The following is a 7,742-nucleotide window of genomic DNA, read 5'->3' on the forward strand; positions in this document are numbered from 1 at the left end:
GGGGGTGGGGTTGTTGAGAGTCACCTCTGCAGCGTGTCATAATAAAAATAAATGTAAGAATATAAGATGCAAAATAAAACGGACGCCCTGAGTTCTGCCGATGCCTCACCCGCTACAAACTCACCCCCAAACCTCTGGAGAGCTCGGCCCTTTTCCTGCTCCACGTTTATCTGTGGGAGGGGGCAACAGGAAGTCTGAAGTCTGTGTGTGTGTCAGAGATAGAGATGGGGGCAGCTTTGGAGTTTGTCATCAGCAATTATCAAAGTCAAACTTTGGGACATTTGAGTCCAATCACTCGATCAACCCTGAAGGGCTTAGAGAGAGAGAGAGAGAGAGAGAGAGAGAGAGAGAGAGCAAATGAGGGAGGTAAAGATGGTGGCAAGCTATGAAAGAGAGAGGGAGTAGATAAACAAACAGAGGATGGGAGGGAGGGGTGGAGGGGTGGATGGCAATCTGTTGTGCTCCCAAACTCTCCGTCCTCTCTCTCCTCTCTCTCCTTTTTCTCGGCCCACCCTGCTGCTCTGTGACCTTATCCAGCTGTGACTCACATCTGCTAGGAAACAAAGCTGATCTTTAGTCTTGTCAGGGAATCCCCAGCGCGCCCACCGCCCTCCCAGACTGGGATCTGTGGTGCGGCGCGGTGCAACGGAGGTTCAATACTGGCTTTCAGCTCCGAGCTTCTTACCTGTATCTTTACTCCAAAGAGCAGATGGCCTTTACTGCTGAGCTTTATCTTCTCTGGGGGAGACAGACGTGGAGTCATGAGGCGAGTGGGGGCATTTGAGTTCGGTTCAGTTTGGTTGGTTTTTAAAGGACAAGGTTGGATTTTTTGAAATCCACAAATGTTTGTGACTATCTGAGTGAGTGAGTGATGAAGTTTTCCCATTGGCTGTTACGTCATCAGGGGGCACTGTATTTATTTATGCCTTTATTATTTAACCTTTAGCAGACGTTTCTTAGAGGCAGCTTCTCTCTGTTTGACGTGAACAGATATTTTAGTACGATCTGATTTAAAGTCCAATAATTGTGGGTTAACACAAATTCAACACTTCCTGTAACTGTTTCAGATTAAAAGCCCTCTAGTGTTTAAGTGGATAGAAACCTTCTATTTCTTTCCTCAACAAATTAAATTAAAGCAGGAGGAATGTACATTAACTTGTACCTGGTAGCAACAAAACTTATACTACCCCCCCAAAATGATAATGTTGGCGACTCTGGTTGCATCAGTGAGGGCTGATTACATATCTTTTTCTTATTTGATTGGTCCTTTTTTTTTTTTGGGCTTATCAATATGATCTGTGAAGCACTGAACTGCACCTGTATGAAAAGTGCTATACAAATGAAGATTGATTGATTGATATTTGAGCCCACAAGCACAGTATAGTTACAATATGTATTATTATGTTGAGAACACATCGTGCTGTTGCCGTTTTGACATTATTTTTATTCCTCTGCGCTGGCGACAGTCAGAGGGCAGCCATATTGTTTTCAGGTCTCATTCTTGTGGACACAATATCTCAGTAACACCTTGAGGGAACTTCTTCAAATTTGGTAAAAAAAATTCACTAGGATTCAAAGATGAACTGTTTAGATTTTGGTGGTCAAAGGTCACACAAAACACTTTTTAGCCATTGCTCAAGACTTCCTACAGCAATTATGACGAACTTTCACACAAATTATACTAATATGATATGACTCTGGATAAACAGTGATGTAACCTGAAACTAGTTTTAGTGGCGGAGGGATACAACCACGAGGAGGTGATTCTAGTTTTTTAAATGTTAGTTTATAAATAAGTATTTTGGCCTGGTTGAGAGTGGCGCTGTCCGTGGTACTGAAAACGGACTTTAATTCTAGCATATTAAATTAGTATTTAGCATTTTTGTTTTGTTGTGCGTGTGATCACACATGAGGAAAGCACCAGGCGCATGGTCGGACTGGGAAAGAAATTCCAGACCAGAGAACCAGTCATGTGTCCACCTCCAGCTACTGTAACTTCCTCTGCTGAGAGAGAGAGAGAGAGAGAGAGAGACTACATACGTTTTCCCAGCAGACAAAGAAGAAGCTTTCTACCTCAAGATGACACATTACGCTCAGCTTCATCTCCACTGATGGCATGTGTTAGCAGTAATGCAGAGATGGTGTTCAGAGGGGTGGGGGGTGGGGGTGCTAATGGCTTGTCAGAGCCCAATATAAAACTGTGTTGCGCTCCATTGCTGTTACGTCCTTTGCACTTGTACAAATGTTCTGGCCTTTTTTAAAAATGATTTCATGTGTTAAGACCCAGCAGGTAACACTTATTACAAAGTCCCTATTCTATAGAAAGTTTCGTTCAGGTGTGTTGGATCATAAACTCAACTTCGTTAGAGAAATTAATGAATTTTGAAAAACATTAACGGTCCCATAAAATCTGCTGCATTTGAAATCATTTCCAGGAAACTGTCTCAGACTTTTACCAACCAGCCTCCTTTTGTTCATGGTGCTTTAAACATATTTAATCTTAGTTCCTTTTGCAAAAAGCTGCAATATACGATTCACTGTTCAATGAATAAGATCCAAGACAGTCACGATGTGAAGTACATTTTAATTTTAACACTAACTAGAGGAATGTCAACCCACAAGTACTCAGCACTCGCGGCTCCGACCGCACCTTTCTTCATTTTTTACATCTTTTACATTTTTTCAAGACTGTATGTTACAGGTTGTGACGTTGTCATGGTGATAATATCTGTTCAGACGGACAGACTCAAAACCACCCGTGTGGTAGTTCCTGCTACAGTAGGACCACATTCTGCCGTGACGACACACGGTCACAAGAGCGTTTGAAGAGAGTAACAATAAATAATCTGATTAGGAAAACAAGATGGCTGCCATCTTCAAAAACTCTTTCCCTTCTCTTTTCTTTCTCTCCATAACAATGTTGGCAAAGCATTAAATTATGAGTCATGTTTTCCTGTTTTTATGTTGTTGTTGGGTGCTACTGGTCAGCCCAGGTGTCATTGATTGTTACCATGGTAACATTGATCTTCGGCATGAGTTAGTCTAGTGGTAAATGTCTAATGTTTTTGTCTTAAAATGAGTCAGTCTTTATTTTTGTGAAATGGTCTGACTGACATTAGACTGGACCAACACAGACCAGTCTGATATATCTACTAACTCACTAATAGACACTTATAGATAATTAATACTTTATTCATTTGCAGCAGCTGCTTTATATAAATCACAAAAACAACCTGAGAATCTGGGATGATCAAAAGGCCAAATTATGGGCAGGTAAACTTGACTAAAAACAACTTGAATAGATACTAAAGATAGAACGATGTAATATGGTAATATGTGTAGATTAGGATTTGATAGAACAAACTTGGGGAAATAAAGGAAATAGTGTGGCAACACTTAGGGAGTCACTAAGACGTCAGACTTTAACTCTGGAGGCTGCTGTCGTTTCCTTTTTCCTAGTGGTGGTCAGCGTTAGTTTCACGATTGTTCCGACAAAGTCATTTTTACGAGTTTCCGTGCCTCAACCTCACCGAACCTGAAGCGTAGCATTTTCCCAACAAGGGGAAACAGGGTGTGTGAGGCACAGAACAAAGTCTGCAGGAACACATTTTGCCGTGATGACACACGCAGCTGGTAATAAAAGTATAATTTCAGGAATGTTTGATGATTATTGTGCTTATTCAGTCGTCACAGCATTTAAATGTGGTAGCAGCTCTGCAGCTCTGCAGCTCCCCTCTGAGCGTCTTAGCGCAGCACATTTACATTAAAACCAGTCCTGGGCTGATATTCTTTCAGAATAAAAGAATGCTGTTTGCTGCCTCATGTGAAATGTGTGTGTGTGTGTGTGTGTGTGTGTGTGTGTGTGTGTGTGTGTGTGTGTGTGTGTGTGTGTGTGTGTGTGTGTGTGTGTGTGTGTGTGTGAGCCACCTTTTGTCTTCCACACAGTTTCCTGTGTGTGTGGGTATGTCATTTGAATTTCACAGCGAGGCAATTACAGGATGCAAATACACTGAGTGGCCACAAGTTGTATTATAAAAGAAGTATGGCATGTGCACAATGATAAGGAATTTAACTTTAAATGGGGTTGTTCAGGTTACTCTCTGTCCTCATGTCATTATGTTAAAACAACAACAACCAGCAAGAGAAACGTTTGACGGGTTGATTTGATTTCCACAGGTAAACCATCAATATTAATACACCTGTTTAATTTCTGAGTGGCGTTATGCAACGAGTCAGGTACGCAGAGCTGCAGTCGTGCAGCGTTGCTTTGTTTAACCTCCTCTCTCTGCCGCATGTGTAACTGTTTACCATCATTTATCGAAGTAAAGCAGTGCGTCTGCTTTGGTTCCTCGTGTCGCTCTGAGTGCTCGCTGTCAGCTGGGTTCTGGTTGTGCCTTTCTGTGTGTGTGTGTGTGTGTGTGTGTGTGTGTGTGTGTGTGTGTGGTTGTAGCCTCGTTGGAAAGGTCCTGCCTCCAGATGCTCTATTTTCTCCAACAGATTCTCCAATCGCAGAGCTTGAGGTTTCCACACAGGACACCGAGGTCACAAAAGCATGAAATCCTAGTTTGATCATAAATACGTCTCCACGCTGAGAAGCAGTGAAATCGGTATGCAGTCGCCATGGATACCTACTATATCATGGGCCCCATTAGGGGGAAGCCCATTTGGTGCCTCCTGAGGAGCCGGTGATTCAGAGGATGATGCTTCTGTCTGTAATCTGCATTTTTCTCGTGTATCGTGTATAATTTTGGTGAAAACGCTCGTCTCTGTGGTTTTTTCTGTCGCTGCTGTTTGAGAAACAAAGGAGAGATTTGGAAGTAGGCGGTGCACTTCTCTTTGTTCAGACGCTGTGGGTGTCAGTGCTGCTTTAAAGGGCTGCTCCACCCAGTTTTACATCAGTCTACTTGTCATGAGCAGCGCTGCTCAGGAGTTACAAGTCTTTGTATATTGTCTTCAGTGCCTCTGGGGCTGGTTTCACAAAGACAGACTTTGACTATAACAAACAGTCAGACTTCAGATAGACGTCTAAATTCACCCGTTGCACAAAGCAGTTTAGTTCCTGACTATGGTACAATGAATTCTTGGTAAATTAAATTTAAAAAAATGGCTGAATATGTTCGTCTTTAGGTTTTAGCGTTTAGCGCTTTAGCGTTTGAAAAGTGAAACAATAAAAAGAAAAATCTGAATTAGAAAACAAAACTCTTTCCCTTCTCGTTGCTCTCTCCATAACAATGTTAGCAAACCACAAATTAAAAGTGAATCCGGCTCTGAAGGACGTCTCGGTTCAGTCTTGGAGAACCTGGGGACGTGGAGTTGCAGAGATCAGAGTTGTTGGTTCAGAGGATCCACAATGAGAGTTGAGCTGCAGTATGAAAAGTGAAGGATCCAATGTTTTCAGTTTGACCCACAGATGTGACAAAACTGCAGCTTTTATTTTAAGAAAACGTCGGTTGGGGAGGATTCGAGTCGTTTCAGGTTCTGGTGCGATGGGAACTTGTTTGAGTAACAAATCAACGAGTCTGATGGTTTAACAGAAGTTAAAACTGGATTTTAAACTCTGGAAAGCAGTTATTTGATCTGTTGTTGCGATGATCATCGAGTAAACAACAGAAATGGATCGATTACGTTACAGTAAATCTTCCAAGAATGAGCTTTTGCACTTGTTTGTTTGGCCAGATGACGTCCAGGAGAACTTGACCCAGGTTCAGGTTTTGCAGATGATGCTGCTTCTTATTGTTGGAGCCTGTTGTGTTGGCGCCTCCATCGATGGGACTGGCCCAATTAAAACGAGTGAGGGGGCTGCGATTCTTCATGCAGGGCCACAGTCGTTGAGTCACTGGGAGGATCTTCTGCCGCCGCTGCTTTCATTCTTTCTGGTTTTAATCCGCTTCTCAAAGCAGGAACTGAGAACTACTTCCACCACTGGTGGATTAAATGAAAGGAAAAGCAGAATAAACATTTGTTTGTGTGGTTTTAGCAGATAATTATTTTATGTCTGCAGAAAATCTTTAACTAAGAGTCTTGTATCCAGTCTGTCAGAGTTTAGGTTTTAAGGTCTAAGGTTTTCTCTGCTCATCTTTATATTTCATCTCATAATGAGGAAAGACTCAAGGCCACTTCAAATACAGTTGGAGCCAGTTTTCTGTTCAGGTCACGAGGTTAAAACACGTCTTTTAGCAGCAGGTGAGAGGATTTCTTGTGGTGAAACAGAGTAATTAGATTAAAGCACTGGTGCAGACTCGGAGGATGGACGCTCTCTAACAACCAGGCCTTCCTGTCACATCTGTATCATCTAAAAACCTGCAGGAGATGATGCTCTGATTAGAGAAGAAGCATGAAAATATTGTGTGGTCGTGACTTGTTGTGTCGTGGTGCTGCTTTGTTGGTTCTCTTGGAAAAAAAAACAAAAACAAACCCAACCCAACAAAAGGCTGCAACATATTTTAACACAATTTTAACATTTGAATCTGTGTGAGGTGTTTAGTTTTTGTGTGATGATCAGATTACTTCCTGCAACTGTCAGAGCAGGAAGTGATCCACTAACCAATAGATACTCAAAGATAATTAATACTTTATTATTCTGCAGCGTTTGTTTCGCAGTTGTTCCGTAACCTTGACAACGAGGTCATTTTTATTTATTAAACCTCATCTAACCGAACACAGGGAACAGGAGTGTGAGGCGAAGCAAAGACAGAAAAGGCTTTTTAAAGGAAGATACAAACTAAATATTGTGGCGTATATAAGATGCAGATCAGGATCATCCCGTTGTGTTAGTTCATAAGAGCGGCAGCCATATTGTTTTCAGGTTGTCCGTCCGTCCCATTCTCGTGGACACGATATCTCAGTGACACCTTGACAGAACTTCTTCAAATTTGGCACAAACATTCACTTGGACTAAAGGATGAACTGATGAAGACTTTGGGGGTCACAGTTTTGAATTCGATATCTCCGTAACGCCTTGAGGGCGTTTCTTCAAATTTGGTAAAAAGGCTCACATGCACTCAAAGACAAACTGATTTAGAATTTGGTGGCTAAGGGTCAAAGGTCATAGTCACAGTGACCAATAGTTCAAGCAGCAATTATGACAACATTTCTCAGAAATCGTTAATATTTTCTATGACTCTGGATAAACAGGTAACTTGGAACTAGTCTGAGTGGAGGAGGGATACGACCACGAGGAGGTGATTCTAGTTTTCGCATTACACTTATTTAATAAACATAAACATAAACATTATAGGATAGAAATGGAGTCCGATGACTGTATTTAAAGGGTCAGTTGACATAAATAACAACTCCTTCCAGTCTCCTTCCAGTTTTGGTTTTTAAGATGATTTGTTTCCAGTATGACGGAGGTGAAATGATAAAATCCAGAAACGGCGTCTCCGTCACGCTGACGGTCCGCAGATCATTTGTATGTATGTATTTATACAGTACGTTGTCTTATGAAATCCAAACGGCCTGGTGCCACCACAGGTAAAGAGCAGTTTGTTTTTTGGGTTTTTCAGGCTGATGTTGAGTCAAATAATCTGATACCGACACGTCGTCACTACCTGAACAAACCGTCAAACAAACTTATCTCTGTTGGTAAATGACCTCAAACACGTCTTTGGACTTTCTTGTTTCCTATCAGCCCAGATATCCACATACTGTTATACTGTGTGTGACAGCTGCAGTCGTTTGATAACAGTGTCGGGCCGATTCATCAGAAGTGACCTTTACATTTCCATCTGACCCCCCCCCCC

Source organism: Seriola lalandi, unplaced genomic scaffold (genome assembly GCF_002814215.2).
Source record: "Seriola lalandi dorsalis isolate HSWRI2012SDOR001 ecotype SW California unplaced genomic scaffold, Sedor1 jcf7180002054929, whole genome shotgun sequence".
Lineage (NCBI taxonomy): Eukaryota > Metazoa > Chordata > Actinopteri > Carangiformes > Carangidae > Seriola > Seriola lalandi.